The sequence below is a fragment of the Macrotis lagotis genome, chromosome X (assembly GCF_037893015.1).
Source record: "Macrotis lagotis isolate mMagLag1 chromosome X, bilby.v1.9.chrom.fasta, whole genome shotgun sequence".
In the NCBI taxonomy this organism is placed as follows: domain Eukaryota; kingdom Metazoa; phylum Chordata; class Mammalia; order Peramelemorphia; family Peramelidae; genus Macrotis; species Macrotis lagotis.
In genome coordinates, this window is record NC_133666.1 from 314029041 (window position 1) to 314045886 (window position 16846).

General features: G+C 35.9%; 1 non-coding gene across 1 annotated transcript; it reads right to left on the reverse strand.

The window, feature by feature from the left end:
* Positions 1-15987: 15987 nt before the first annotated feature.
* On the reverse strand, positions 15988-16115 carry LOC141503837 (U6atac minor spliceosomal RNA). The gene has a single exon (XR_012473137.1). It is a non-coding gene; the product is annotated as a U6atac minor spliceosomal RNA (small nuclear RNA).
* Between the last annotated feature and the right edge of the window lie 731 nt (positions 16116-16846).

The window sequence follows — 16846 nt, forward strand, 5'->3', positions numbered from 1 at the left end:
AAAGTGATTAACACAGCGCATATAGCAGCTATTCAATATATAATTTCCTTTCTCCCTCCCTCCCTCCCTTCCTTCCTCCTTCCTCCCCTTCCTCCCTTCTTCTCCTTTCTTCATTTCTTCCTTCTTAACAAATGAACCTTTGTTGGACATTGCTGCATAGTTATGAACTGTCAAGTGCTACATAAATATTAGCCCAACGTATCATTATTGTCATGGCAAAATCAGAACAAGCCTTGAAGGAACTATGGAAGCAGTTTTCAAATGGTTTTGAGATGAGTGGATAAGGTAAAGAAAGGAGAAAGGCCAGAAAAGGTGTTCTAAGAGTAAGTTTCAATAACAAAGTATTTTCACTTGCTGTTATCATCAAGATCATAAAAAATTTTCTGAAATGGCAATATAAAATTGAGAAATAAAGAACATCAGAGGAAAGAAAGCAACAATAACAGCAATAATAAACAACAGAACCAGATGACCATAGCAACTGATGTTACTCTAAGGAAAATGGTGGGTAGAATTTAAGTTGCTTCAATGATTTTGACACACAATAGATAAAACCCAAGGAAGTGTTTCATAGGAAAGCTTCAGGTTCCATTTCTGAAGCTCCAAGTTTCTGAGTCAAATGCTTTTATTTTGTAGATAATCAATGAATGGAAGTTATATGCTCATTCCAATCCCATTTTTTATTTGTTTTCTGAAACAAGGCACTCAAACAGTAATAATAGTCATTTAGATTATATACTGTGATTTTCAAGATAATCTGAAAACATGTTCCTTTGAAAGATGAACTGTTTTCCACAGTATTTCCCCTTTTCCCGAACCCAGCTACATCTCAAAATATTTGACCTGGTATCTTGCTGGTGTTCATTTTCAATGGTATGTGGTTCCTTTTGTAATTCTATCTTTTTAAAAATTTATTTTTAGGCAATGGGGTTAAGTGACTTGTACAAGGTCACACAGCTAGGTAATTATTGAGTGTCTGAGGCTGGATGTGAACTCAGTTCTCCTGACTCCAGGTTCTGTGCTCTATCCACTGAGTCACATAGCTGCCCCTGTGGTTCCTTTTGACAAGGACTTCATGGTGGACAAATGAGGAAGGACTTCATGGTGGACATATGTGCAAAATGCTTTTACCACTATGGCAGAAAAAAAATGGGTCGGCAGGTAAATTCCTAATGGCAAAATTTCAGGACAGTGAGTTTGTTCAGAAGGACATGCAACAACAGAATCTCCAATCATAAGAAAGAAAGGGGAAAAAAACAATTTCCTTCAATGGAGGTGATTTAGATTACACTGGCATTGGAATCCCATCCCAACAGCTCTGAATTTGCTTTATTGACTTCAGCTACTGACAAGGCCCAGTTTGGAGAAAGCTATTACAAGACTGTAGAAGATGGGTCCAAAACTTGAGATCAGAGATCAAGAAGAAAGAATGGATGGATGTTGGTATCTAAACCAGAAGAGAAATGAGCTCCTGATTTTATTTTTTTTCCCTTTAAAGCTCCACTCTCTTTCATTTGAAATAAGCAAGCTTTCAGAGTTCCCAGGAACTGATCTAAACCTCAATTTCCTTTTCTTTGCCACAAGTTGAGCTAGTTAAGTCTGAGTGGTACTGTAGCTTAGAGCCAAGACCTGGGTTTTTATGGTTAGTTCATTACCTTTGAAATCAACCCTGTTGCTAAACAATGATCCTCATTCCAGTCTCTCCCACAAAACCATTACAGTGAAATCACTTGCAGGCAATAAAAAGCTTCATCTGAAGTTAACCCCAAGTTTTCCCTTCATCTTCAAGTTAACTTTAGTTTAAAGAGTGTAACTTCCCCTACTCATTCCTTTTCAGAGTAGTTTGTCACTATGAATTAAGGTGGAATGGTGACAGTGTATGTTAACTGTTCTTTTCTGCAGTGTCCCCAATTTCTCTTCCCTCTCTTCACTTTTCACATCCCCATACACACAGGCTTTAATACAACTCTCTAGTTGATCATTATAAACTAAACACTCCTTAAGATTATGTGATCATATTCAGTGCTTGTTATGACTGGTGCATTACAATCATTTTTCAGTTGCCTGACTCTGTGACTTCATTTAGGGTTTTCATAGAAAAAAATACTGGAGTGGCTTGATGCTTCCTTCTCCAGCTCATCTTATAGATGACCCAGGGTCACATAGTATGTATCTAAGCTCAGATATTACTTCAGGTTCTCCTGACTCTAGACCTGGAATTTTTTTATCCATTATATAAGCTACTTATGTATCTTTGCACATATACAGCAATTAATGAAATAGAATACTTATAGTTAAGTGATCAAGGACAATTCTAAAAGACTTGTGATGGAAAATGTCATCCACAGCCAGGGAAAAAAATTGGAGTCTGAATGCAAGATCAAATCATGCTGTTTTCACTTTTTAAAACTTGTTTTTGGTACTATTTTTTTCTTATGGGTTTTTCTCCCTTTAGTTCTGATTATTCTTCCATAACATGACTAATTACAAATATGTTAAACATTATTGTACTTGTGTAACCTATATTAGATTACTTGCTATTGTGGGGAGGAGGGAAGGATGGAAGAGAGGTAGAAAAATGTGGAATTCAAAACCTTACAAAAAGATGAATGTTGAAAACTATCTTGGCATGTAATTTGAAAAACTAGAGTAAAATAAAACATTAAAAAAGAAATTTAATGCTTATAACAAATATTAACAAATAGTTGTTGACTGATGCTAGAATTCAGTAAACATTAATGTGATACATTATGTTGTGAAAGAACATAAAATCTTCACTTGAAAGCTTTTGGTATGATATATGTTTCTGAGGTTATTGAAAAATTATTTTCTCCAGTCACAGAGGTTAGATGAATTTATTTTTGTGGCCTCTTAAAACTTTAACTATGATGGCAATAAGGTATTCAATTCAATTTGATTTAGCAAATATTCACCTAGTATTTGTAAAGGATCTATCTTAGTTGCTAGGGGTAGAGGAAAAGAAAAAGTCAAAAAAGGTCCCTCTCTTCAAGGAGTTTGAAATATTTGGAGGACAAAAGGATCACACATATAAAATAATTAAATAAAAGAACAGAATGTGTAGTGCACCAGTCATGGAATAGGGAAGACCCCAGTTCAAATCTATTTGCTTACTTACTCATTGTGTGTGATTCTGGGCAAGCTACTTAACCTCAATTTGCCACCATTTCCTCATATGTAAAATAGAGATAATAACAATAATAATAGTACCTACAGAGATTTCTTGTGAGGATCTAATGAGATAATGATTATAAGTGCATATCAGAGTACCTGGCACATGGTAAGTACTATATAAATGGTGACTATTATCATAGGCCATTATGACTGGCACAAGCAATAAGGCCAACAAGAAGAAAACCATGGGGGTATTTTCATCTACTTAAGACCTTAGGGATCAAATGAAGAAAATGAGAACCAAGGATATTTAGTCAGTTACTTGCAGTCAACTGTATCTAAGCTGCTCATGGAGAATAACTTTTCTGACTCCTATGGCAATATTATTTCCATTACAAAATGCTGCTACTTCTGGTAAAAACAGCATTTGAAATGAGTAGCAGAAAAAGAGCAAAGTGGGCATACCCAAGTAGAAGAAATGAAAGGGCTCCATAGATTGAAAATGGCATCTGAACCCTTAGATAGAATTATGCCACCTTTTGGGACAAATTCTCTCACAATTGCCAGAGACATTTTGCTGCATTTATTTCTGTGTTGCCTAGCTAAGAGAAGATTTTTTTTTGTCTCTAACAATTGACTGGCCTTGCTTTCCTCATTGCTACTCTTTTCTGCTGACCTATATTTCTCGAATACAGATGGGTCACTGCTAGCATGTTCAACAGACACTATAATATCATTATGCAAATGCAGGTCCACTGCCACATGGGAATCCTATAGACTGATCACTTCATTATCAGCCTTATCAGAAAATACAAGAGAATTGTGTCCCATACTCAGTGAGATGAGAACATAATTTAAATTAAGTACTTTACTTCCTGGCCATTCTATTTATTGGGATGGGAGATGAGGAGTCAGTTATGTTCTAAGGGCAGAATATCAATAGACCAATTCCTACAGATGCATTTACTGAGCTTGTATTTGTCTGTGTGAGGCTGATGATACTGAGGAAGAAAGAATGGGTTAAGGAGACCTAGTTGTGAATTCCAGTTCCACCACTTACCAGTTATGAGAATTGAGCAGGTCACTTTTCATTTCCTGGCTCCCATTTTTCATCTATAAAAAAGGAGAAATTGAATTAGAAAAACCTCTTAGCTTGCTTATTTGGGCAACTAGATGGCACAGTGGATGGATTGCTAGAATCAGAAAGCTTCATTTTCATGAGTTCAAATCTGGCCATAGACATTTTCTACCTGTGTGACTCTGGCCTAATCACTTAAATCCAGTTTGCCTCAATTTTCTTTTTTTTTTTTGGGAAATGAGAAGGAAATGGCAAACAATTCCATGATCTTTACAAGAAAACTCCAAATGGAATCCTAAAGAGTTAGTAACAAATGAAAGACTACTAAACAAGAGGAAAATTTTATAGCACTAGCATTCTGTAATTCCCGTTTTTCTAATTTCTTTGAGACTTTGGAACATTTTAAATCATTTAACTTACCTAGTTATTATCAGTTAATAATCAGTTGATCATTAAGCATTTATTAAGTGTGAGGTACAGTTTATATGAAAATGAGAAAAGAAAATAAAGGCCTTGATCAAAATGTAATTACATGCTTTAAGCAGAAGTGATATAAGTTAAGTATACATAATAATGTTTACCTTTCAAAAAATGTCTCATATTTACTTTGTAAAAAATATATATATATATGTGTGTATGTGAATGACATATAGATACATATATGTATCTATATATCACTTACACATAAACATTTTTATTATCTGACAATGAATATATTCAAGAGCTCTTGGGTTCTTATGATATAGTGCGGAAAAACAATGGATTTTTTGGAATCAAAGAAACTGAATTCAAATCCCAGATCTGCTATGTTGCTTATTGCCTCTGTGACCTTGAGCAAATCATGTAATCTTTCTTTGACGCTCGTTTCAGTGTCTGAAAAAAATAGGGTGTAGGATAGGAACACAGAATTGGAAGATAATTTCTGTCATCCCTTCTGTGTTTAAATTTATCATTGTACCACCTTTCAAAGAAACAAAATAGCAGGTTATCAAAAAGACAAAGAGGGGTAGCTAGGTGGCGTAGTGGATAAAGCACTGGCCTTGGAGTCAGGAGTACCTGGGTTCAAATCTGGTCCCAGACACTTAATAATTACCTAGCTGTGTGGCCTTGGGCAAGCCACTTAGCCCCATTTGCCTTGCAAAAACAAAAAAAAAAGGCAAAGGGGTGGTCACCTTGACAGATGACCTCTACCTATAGGTTAACGGTAAATCCCAGAGAATAAAACTTTATTTCTAACTTATATTTCCTATTGTTTTATTTTAATCCTAAGCTTTAAGGTTTACAGTTTTAGTGTTCACAGCTATTTGTGCCATGACTCAAATATGGATGAGAATTTTTAAAATTTTATATTATTTCAATAATCTTGTGAGAGTAAACCTAAACCTCTCTCCCCACCCCCCCAAAAAGATGAGTAACCTCAAGAATAGTGAAAGAGAAAAATAAGTGTACTTCAGTCTGTGTTCAGATTACAATTGCTCTGTCTCTGGGATAAGTTGCCTTCTTTATCATAGAAGTTGCTTCAATATTTTTCCGACAGTTGCTAATTCTAATTGTATTTCCCTCCACTGTATTCCTCCCCATTCTTATTTATTCCATGCTCTCTCCTTTCATCCCTGTCCCTGTTCAGAAGTGTGTTGTATCTGAGTACCCTCTCCTATGATCTTCCCTCTCTTCTCCCTACTTCTCTCCCCCTATTCCCTCTTATCCCATCCCTTTCCTCTCATTTTCTCTAGAGTAAGATAGAGTTCTATACCCTATTAAGTGTGTATGTTATTTCCTCTCTGAGCCATTTCTGATGAGAATGAAGGCTCACTCATTCCCCCTAGCCTTCCCCTGTTTCACCATTGTAAAAGCTTTTCCTTGACTCTTTTTTTGAAATAGCCCCTTCTTCTTCACCTTTCTCTTCCTCGCAGTACTTTCCTTTATCACATATTGACTCCTGACTCCATCTTTTTACTATATTATATCATTATATTCAGCTCCTTCCTGTGCCTTGTCTATATATGCTCCTTCTAACTGCTCTTATAAATGAGAAAGTTCATATGTGTTATCAGTATCTTCTTCCTATGCAGGAATACAAACAGTTCAACATCATTAAGTTATTCATAATTAGCCCTTCTTGTCCACCCTCTCTATGGTTCACTCGAGTCCTGAATTTGGAGATCAAACTTACTATTCAGCTCTGGTTGTTTTAATAGGAAAGTTTGAAATTCCTCTATTTCATTGAAATTCTGTCTTTTCCCATGAAAGAGAATGTTCACTTTTGCTGGGTAGTTCATTCTCAGTTGCAAACCAAGAACTTTTGCCTTCTGTAATATCATATTTCAAGTCCTATGAGCCCTTAATGTAGATGCTGCCAGATCCTGTGTAATTCTGATTATAGAACCACGGTAGTTGAATTGTTTGTTTCTGTCAGCATTTAGTATTATTTTTATCTTGGGAGTTTTGGAATTTCTTTCAGGAGGTGATTAAGTAATTCCTTCAGTTTCCATTTTACCCTCTGATTCTAGGATTTCCAAGGGTAATTTTGCTGTATTATTTCTTGAAAAATGAAGTATAGGCTCTTTTCTTGATCCTGACTTTCAGGTAGCCCAGTAATTTTTAAATGATTTCTTCTGGATTTGTTTTCATGGTTGGTTGTTTTTTCAATGAGATATTTCATAATTTCTTCTAATTTTTTTCTGGTATAGTTTTATTTCTTCCTGATTTCTCACAAAGTCATCGACTTCGTTTAATTCCGTTTTGCATTTGAATGAATTATTTTCTTCAGAGAGCTTTTTTATCTCCTTTTTTGGCTGCCCAATTCTGCTTTTTAAGGCATTATTCTCCTTATTTGCCTTTGGTATTCCTTTTCCCATCTTATCTAAACTGGTTTTTAATATGTAATTTTCTTCAATATTTTTTTTTGCATTTCTTTCATCAAGTTGCTGATTTGGTTTTCATGATTAATCTGTATTGCAATCATTTCTTCTCCCAATTTTTCCTTTACCACCCTTCATTGCTTTTCAAAGTATTTTTGAGTTCATACATAGACTGAGCTCATTTTCTATTTCTCTTGGATGTTTTGGATACAGAAGCTTTAACTTTGTCATCTTCTAAAAATGTGTTTTGGTCCTCCATGGGACTAAAGTAATTTTCTATGGTCAGATTCTTCTTTTTCTGTTGTTTGCTCATTTCCTCAGCTATGACTGATTTACCATACTTCCAATGCTTTGGGAGGATTTTGGAACACCCTACAGAGACCTTAAATCCTCCAAGGTCTTATGAGAGCCTCTGACTGCTCTCTTGTCTGTGCTTTGCGACATGGATGACCACATATGAGGCCTGCATGGGCTATGGTAGTATGGGAGCCCAAACTGCAACCTGGATCTGGATCTGAGGGTGGGCAAATAGCAGAGTCCTGCTCCAGGGAGAGCAAAGAGACCTCCGTAGTCTCCCACAACCCCCTTACCATTTGTTGCCTGAGATCTCTGGAAGTGCTGGGTGTCTTTGCTGATTTTCACTGTAGGTTCTTACCACAGAGCTGTTCTGAGGTTGGAGCTCCATTCTGCTGCAGCAGAGTTCTCTCACCTCCCCTTCCAAATGTACCCAGTGATCCCTGGGCCAAGAGGCCTGGAAACCATCCCTCTGCCATGGACTCAGGTGCCTCACCCAGCTGTACTGCACTGTGCTACAGCTGTGGTTCTTTCCAGCCCACGGTCCCAGTGAAACAGACCTTTCCAGAATTTCTAAGTTGTCTTGAACTGTGAAATTGTATCACCCAGGCTTTCTGTGGATTCTGCCCCCTCTAAATTTTGGCTAGAGTCATAATTTGATGACTTTTGGGGAATGAGTTTCTTGGAATTCCTGCCTTCATGCTACCATCTTAGCTCTGGCTCTTCCCAGGACTTTTTGATTATGGATTAGAATTTTGAGGAGTAATAGATACTTGGTCTCCACGCAGACATGCTCTTGGATAAAAAGAGATGAAGAAACTGAGACAAAGTAGTTTGATGACTTGCCTAGGACAGGATCTGATGTCAAGTTCTTCTGACTTGGTCAACTCCCTAGACACTATATCACTTAGCTATGTTTATTTTGCATGGATCATAACTTCTAGATTTCAAATTTCACTGAGGAAGCATGCTTCCCCACATATTTAAGGAGAGGTAATGTACTAGGGGTATAGAGGGAGACAAATATTTGTGCATTTGACCAATATAAGGAACATAACAAACTCAAAGTTCATATATTTAAAGTCTTTAAGTAAAATATGAATTAGTCTCAGGCCATGGAAAATCTCAAAGAGGATGATTTTAAAAGTCAACTAAGAAGTAGAAGAAACATTTGGAAGAGAAATGAGAGGGATGCAAAAAATCCAAGTGAAAAAGAGTCAACCACTTGGTAAAAGACTCACGCAATGATAAAAAATCAAAACAAACACCCCCCCCCCCATGAATCAGAGAAGGCCAAATCATAAAAGAGATATAAAAAGCCAGTGAGGAGAAGAATACCTTAAAAACAAGAATTAGCAAAATAGGAAAAGAATCAGAAAAATTCACTGAAGAAAAAAAATTGAAAAAGTAGAATTGGCTAAACAGAAAAGGAGGTAGAAAAGCTCACTGAAGAAAATAATTCCTTAAAAATTAGAATTGAGACTTTATGAGTTGCAGAGCCAAGATGGTGGAAGAGACACCAGGAACTTCCTGAAGTTCTCCTCAGTTTCCCTTAGAAACAATGGTAATCAAGGATCTAAATAGATTTTAAAGTCATAGAAACCAGGAAAAGATAGATTGGAATATTTTCCAGCAGAGGATTCCTTGGAAGGATACTGGGAAACATTTATCTCACACATGTGGAGGGGGAGGTTGGCTCAATGTAGGGTACAGAGACCAACTTACATGTGGTAGAGGGGAGGACAGATGGAGGTTCTCAGCTACAGCAAAGATCAATAGTGAGAATTCATCCTTGCTGCTTGGGACTGTGGACCAGGAGCAAAGTTCAAAATGAGCAAAAAAAAAAAAAAAAAAAGGGAAAGTACAGCCCTCCTTTGGTGGCAAGGAAGAGGAGAATAGCAGAAAAAGTACTACCATTAAACCCCAGAGGGGAATATGACTTGGTTTCTAGCTCAAAAATACTTCTTGGAAGAGCTCATAAAGGATTTTAAAAGTCAAGTAAAAAATTTGGAAAAGAGATGAAAGAGAAATCCAACATTTTAAAAAGGAAACTGAAAAACTGAAGAAAACAACTCCATTAAATATACAATTAGACAAATGAAAAAGGAAAGGAAATCTTTGAAAAATAGAATTGGACAAATGCAAAAGGAAACAGCTTTTAAAAATATAATTGACCAAATTAAAAAAAAAGCGCTGAAGAAAATAACTCTTTAAAAATACAATTGGTGGGGCAGCTAGGTGATATAGTGGATAGAGCACCAGCCCTAGAGTCAGGAGAACATGAGTTCAAATTTCACCTCAGACACTTAAGAATTACTTAGCTGTGTGACCTCGAGCAAGTCACTTAATCACATTGCCTTGTCAAAAAAATTAAAAATATAAAAATATGATTGGCCAAATATAAAGAGAGCAACTGAAGAAAATAGTTGCTTAAGAACTAGAACTGAGCAAATGGAAGTTAATGACTCTATGAGACTGTAAGAAACAGTCAAGCAAAATTTAAAAAAAAATGAAAAATGGAAGAAAATGTAAAATATCTCATTGGAAAAACAGCTGACCTGGAAAATAGATCCACAGGAGAAAATTTAAAATTTATTGAACTACCTGAAAGTCATGGTCAAAAAAGGGCCTGGACAACATCTTTCAAAATATCATCAAGGAAAACTGCCCTTATATCCTCGAATCAGAAGATAAAATAGGCATTGAAAGACTCCATCATTATCTCCTGAAAGAGACACAGAAAGACCATTGAGGCAAACCTTAGAAAAGAAGAATTGTCAAATGGGACAAAAGGTATCAAAATTCACTGAAGGAAGGCAGAAATATTTAAATGTCTCTTTTCCAGATGATGAGATAATAAAAATTACTTGGAAAACGGGACAAGGAAGGAGATAGTGAACATAAATCGCTGACAGCATATTAACACAATAATAGTATAAAATATATAGCACCTTAAACATTCCATTAGCTCTCCCTTCTCCCCATCCCCTCCCACCCAAGCTGGGAATCTTGTTTATGCTTCATAGAACAAAGTTGAAGCCATTCTCTGAGAGCTCTCTATTTTCCCCTCCTCCTAATTTAAAAAAAAATTATTTTATTTTTAATTTATGGAATAAAATAAGCATTCCCAAAATAGCATAATAAAAAGATGATTGCATATGAAACTGCAAATCAGCTATGCAAAAATCAAAACTTTTCTCCATTATGTCCTTTATCCCTGTCTCAAATGAAGAGGGATTCCCTTCTCTTGCCAACGCAAAACCCTTTACCTGCACAATGATCCTGTTCTATGGTGCTGGTTAGAAAATTGAGTGCTCTATCATCTATCCTTGCATTAATCATCAGGCACTCTAGTCCTACTGACTACTATCCCACCTACAATTATGTCCTTATCTCCTTCATCATCAAATTTATTCTATCCATTTATGTCCTGATTTATTCTATTCATTCATGTAAGATATTGTCCATATCTCTCTTCCCTATTGTGGCTAAACTTCTGAAGAAGAGAATTTACAATAGATATCTCCACTTTCTTTTCTCTTACTCTCTTATTAACTTTATCATTTCAAATCTCATCATTCAACTGAAACTGCTTTCTCCAAAGGTACCACTGATTTCTTAATTGACGGAAATCTAATGGTCATTTATCAATACTCATGATTCATTCATCTCTCTGCAAACTTTGGCACTATTGATTACTATCTTTTCCTTGATACTCTCTTGTCTCTAGGTTTTCAGAATACCATTCTCCTGGTTCTGCTTCTATCTACAAGATCAGTACTCAGTCTACTTTGCTAGATCTTCCTCCAGACAATGTCCACTAATGGTAGTGTCCCTCAGGCTCCATTCTGGACTGTCTTCTTTTCTTTCTCTATGTTCTTTCTCCTTTTAAAATAGTTTTTATGGATATTTACTGTTTCTCATAACACCCAAACCAGTATTGTGGGGAAAATTTCTCTTTACATACATTATTCAATTGATTTTACTTTAAAATTGATTTTATTGATGTTTCTTTTTTCCATCATCATTGTATCCTATATAACACCCCCCAATATCTATCCCATATAACAAATAGTGTATGTTTTAAATAGAGGGAAATAATAAGTATAACTTATCAATAAATACAATTAGGAAAGTCTTTCAACTTGGGTATTGGGTAACACCTGTGAATCACCAACTTCCACCAAGGGGTAGATTAAGGATATCTTGTCATATTTCTATTTGAGTCCCTCTTGAACTTTCATTTATTTATTTATTTGGCAAGGCAATGGGGTTAAGTGGCTTGCCCAAGGCCACACAGCTAGGTAATTATTAAGTGTCTGAGGCAGGATTTGAACTCACGTACTCCTGACTCCAGGGCCAGTGCTCTATCCACTGTACCACCTAGCCACCCCCCCCACTTGATCTTTTGAATTTTATTATATTTGCTTTATTTTTTTAGGGCCTGGCTGTTCTTTCCACTTATACTGCATACTGTTTTCTTGACCTTGCTTACTGCACTTTACATAATTCCATATGGATCTTTCCCTACTCCTCTGTATTCACCACTTCCAGTTCAGAGTTGGTAGAAGGTCAGAACTTTGCAGCATTGCTTCTATGGAGTTGGAGCCCCAGTTTACTCCCAAAGTACTCTTGTTAGGCCGGTTGTTGAGAAATGAGGAAATTTCCACAGACTGGTGTGACAGTCTCTTGGTAATGGAAAGGGGGAATATGGATAGGAATATAGGTATGGATTTTGGAGCAGGTCTGGATGGTTACTACTTGTATAATCTTGCTGCTAGTTGCATGGGAGGTAAAGGAGAATTGGTGAGTGAAATCAGGGTTAGTGAGTAATGGTTTTTAGGTTTCAATTTGTTCAAACTTTTCCTTTTTATATTTTTGGTGTCCTAGACCATGCAAATACCTGAATTTGCTTTTTATTTGGCACATAATTTCTCTTTTAGTGAATTTTGAGAGGTCTGAAGGATCAGAGATCTACTATCTTATTGCTCATGTGATCCGGAACTCCCTTTATAATATTTCATTTGGTGATCTCATAAACTCCTATTGAGTGAAAGAGCATCACTATCTACAGGATTCTCAGTACTATTTATTCAGTTTTCTCCCCTGTTCTTTAGTCTCATGTGTCAAACTTCCTATCAGACATCTTGAATTAGATATCGGAAACTCACCATGCCCAAACTGAATTCATTACCTTTCCCTGTCAACAGTTGTCTCTTCTGAACTTCTGTATTATTGTTGAAGGTACCACAAACCTTACAGTCACATGGGGTCTTGACCTAGGTATTGTCTGTGATTCCACATATATATTCAATTAATTGCTAGGTTTTTCAAATTCATCCTTCAAAACATCTCACATTTCTTTCTTTTGACACTTTAACCACCCTGGTGCCAGCTCTCATCAACTCACACCTGGACTACTGGACTAGCTTTCTAGTTGGTCTTCTAGTATCAGTACTTGACTACCCAAAAGAATAGTTTATTTTTTCATGTAAATATAAGACCTATCTCTTTCTAAAGTGCAGATATTACTTTTTTATTCCACTTCCTATTAATCAATTTCAGTGTCTTTCTGTTATCTTCTAGGTTAGATATAAAGTTTTTGATTTGATTTGTAAAACCTATGATAACCTGGTCCCTTCTTATCTATCCAATTTTATCCAATTTGTCCAATTCTCCTGACAAACTATTCCATGACTCAGTGGTATGGAACTCCTTTTTGTTCATCACATGACAAATCTTACCTAGTTTCCTTTTAATGCCATATGATTACTCTGAGGTTATCTTCAATTTTTCCTGTACCTATCTTATTTATACATAGGTATTTATGTGTGAACCCTCTAATAGAATGTTAGCTTCTTGTTTTTTTTTTTTTTTGTAATCCATTTTTTTGCATCTCTAATGTTTTTGCACAATGCTTGGTACATATTAAACATTTAACAATTACTTGCTGGTCTGCACAATCTCCTCTGCTGGATAATTATAACACTATATACTTAAGTAAAAAGTTATACTCTAAACTTCTATCTGCGTCCTATTTTTAATTTATTTTCACATTATTACATTGATTTTATTGTGAAAGTTAACATAATCCCATACCTTCCAAAAAGATAGAGAAACCTCAAGAGAAATGAAGTAAGAGAAAAAAAGTATACTTCAGTCTGTTCAGATACCATCAATTCTGTCTTTGGGATACATTACATTCTTTATCATAAGTCCATGAGAGAAATTACTTCAATATTTTTTCACACAGTTGTTATAGTTAATTGAATTATCTTCCATTCTATTCCTCTCTTCTCCCATTTATTCTATTCCCTTTCTCCTTTCAGAATTTATTCTAATCCTTTACCTCCTCAAAACTGTGTTGTATCTGAACCACTGTCTCCCATGATTTTCCCTTTCTTCTATCACCTATTCCACCCTCCCCTCCCTTTGCTCCCTTTCTCTCATTTCTTTCCTTACATTTTTCCTCTAGGGTAAGATAGCTGTCTAAACCCTATCTAGTGTGTATTCTATTTCCTTTCTGAGCTATTTCTGATAAGAATGAAGGCTCACACATTCTCCCTCATTTTCTTCCCTTCCATTGCATTGCAAAAGCTTTTTATTGACTCCTTTATGTGAAATACCTTAGGCCACTCTACCTCTATTTTCCCTTTCTCTCATCGCTTTCCTTAATCCCCCAGTGACTCTATCTTTATACTATATTATATCTTTATATTCAACTCACTCCTGTGCTTTTTCTACACATGCTCCATCTAACTGCTCTATTAAATAAGAAGGTTCATATGAGTTACCGATATCTTTTTCCCATACAGGAACACATACAATTCAATATCATTAAATTCCTCAAAATTAGTCCTTCCTGTCCACCCTCTCTTTGCTTCACCTGAGTCCTGTACTTGGAAATCAACCTTTCTGTTCAGCTGTGGTCATTTCACCAGGAAAGTTTGAAAGTCATCCTGTTTCATTGAATCTTCATCTTTTCCCCTGAAAATGGATTTCAGTTTTTTTAAAAAAATATTTTTCTATTTATCTAAGGCAATAGGATTAATAGATTTGCCTAAGATCACACAGCTAGGCAATTATCATGTGTCTGAGACTGGATTTGAACTCATGTCCTCCTGATTCCAGGGCCAGTGCTCTATCCACTATACCACCTAGCTGTTCCTGTGAATGTTCAGTTTTGCTGGGTAGTTGATTCTCTGTTTTATTCCAAGGTCTTTTGCCTTCCAAAATATCATATTCCAAGTCCTATGAAACCTTAATGTTGACACTGCCAAATCCTATGTAATTCTGACTGTAGCACCACAGTAATTCAATTGTTTCTTTTTTTGTCTGCTTGTAGTATTTTCTGTTTGACTTGTGTGTTTGTGTTTTGGAATTTGGCTATAACATTCTTGGGGTATTTTGTAGGGATCTCTTTCAGGAGGTGGTCAGTGGTTCACCTCAATTTCTATTGTACCCTCTGCTTCTAGGAACTCAGAGCAATTTTTTTTATTAAAGATTTTATTTGAGTGTTATAATTTTTTGCCCAATCTTACTTTCCCCCCTATCCCCCCACAGAAAGCAATCTGTCAGTCTTTACTTTGTTTTCATGTTGTACATTGAGCCAATTTGAGTGTGATGAGAGAGAAATTATATCCTTAAGGAAGAAACAAAAAGTATAAGAGATAACAAGATCAGACAATAAAATATCTGAGTTTTTCCCCTAAATTAAAGGGAATAGTCCTTGAACTTTGTTCAAACTCCACAGTTCTTTATCTGGATACTGATGGTATTCTCTATTGCAGACAGCCCAAAAGTGTCCCTTATTGTTGCACTGATGGAATGTGCAAGTCCATCAAGGTTGAACATCACCTCCATGTTGCTGTTATGGTGTACAGTGTTTTTCTGGTTCTGCTCATCTCACTCAGCATCAGTTCATGCAAATCCCTCCAGGTTTCCCTGAATTCCCATCCCTCCTGGTTTTTAATAGAACAATAGTGTTCCATGACATACATATACCACAGTTTGCTAAGCCATTCCTCAATTGAAGGACATTTACTTGATTTGTAATTTTTTTCTACCACAAATAGGGCTGCTATGAGTATTTTTGTACAAGTGATGTTTTTACCTTTTCTCATCAACTATTCAGGGTATATACCCAGTAGTGGTATTGCTGGATCAAAGGGTATGCTCATTTTTGTTGCTCTTTGGGTATAGTTCCAAATTTATCTCCAGAAAGGTTGGATGAGTTCACAGCTCCACCAACAGTGTAATAGTATCCCAGATTTCCCACAACCCTTCCAACAATGATGATTATCCTTTCTGGTCATATTGGCCAGTCTGAGAGTTGTGAGGTGGTACCTCAGAGAAGCTTTAATTTACATTTTTCTAAGAATTAATGATTTAGAGCAATTTTTCATATGGCTATGGATTGCTTTGATCTCCTCATCTCTAAATTGTCTTTGCATATCCTTTGACCATTTGTCAATTGGGAAATAGCTTTTTTAATATGACTCAGTTCTCTGTATATTTTAGAAATGAGTCCTTTGTCAGAATCATTAGTTGTAAAGATTGTTTCCCAATTTACTACATTTCTTTTGATCTTGGTTACAGTGTTTTTATCTGTGAAAAGCTTTTTTTAAATCATGGTTAGATGCCACAGAGTAGGTGGCAATGCCTTAACTGTATATGTGTTATAAAGGCCACTAGGAACTCTTTCATCCTTATCAAGGGGAGTGCTAACCTTCTCTCCTTTCATACAACACTCAGAGCAAGTTTTTTGCTATTTCCATGCAATTTCCAGATATTTGTCACTTTTATTCTTTTTTTATGAAAGATTTTATTTATTTTGTGCTTTACAATTTTTCCCTGAATCTTACTTCCCTCCCCGACCCCCCACAGAAAGCAATTTGTTAGTCTTTACATTGTTTCCATGTTGTACATTGATCCAAATTGAGTGAGATGAGAGAGAAATCACATCCTTCAGAAACATAAAGTAATAAGAGATAATAAGATCAGACAATAAGATATCAGTTTTTTTTTTTAAATTTAAGGGAATAGTCCTTGAACTTTGTTCAAACTCCATTGTTCTTTATCTGGATACAAATGGTATTCTCTGTTGCAGGCATCCCAAAATTGTCCCTGATTGTTGCATTGATGAAATGAACAAGTCCATCAAGGTTGTCAGAGCAACTTTTGCTTTTTGAAAAATGATGTCTAAACTCTTTTCCTGGTCATGACTTTCAGCTAGCCCAATAATTTTAAAATTGTCTCTTGTGGATCTTTGTTCTAGGTCAGCTGTTTTTCCTCCAATGAAATATTTCACATTTTCTTTTAGGTTTTAATTCATTTAGTTTGTTTTATTGTTTCTTGATTTGTCATAAAGTCATCATATTCCTGTAGCTCCATTCCACATTTGAAGGAGTTATTTTCTTCAGAGAGCTTTCTTCTCTCCTTTCCACCTGACCAATTCTGCTTTTTAAGGTATTCTTCTCCT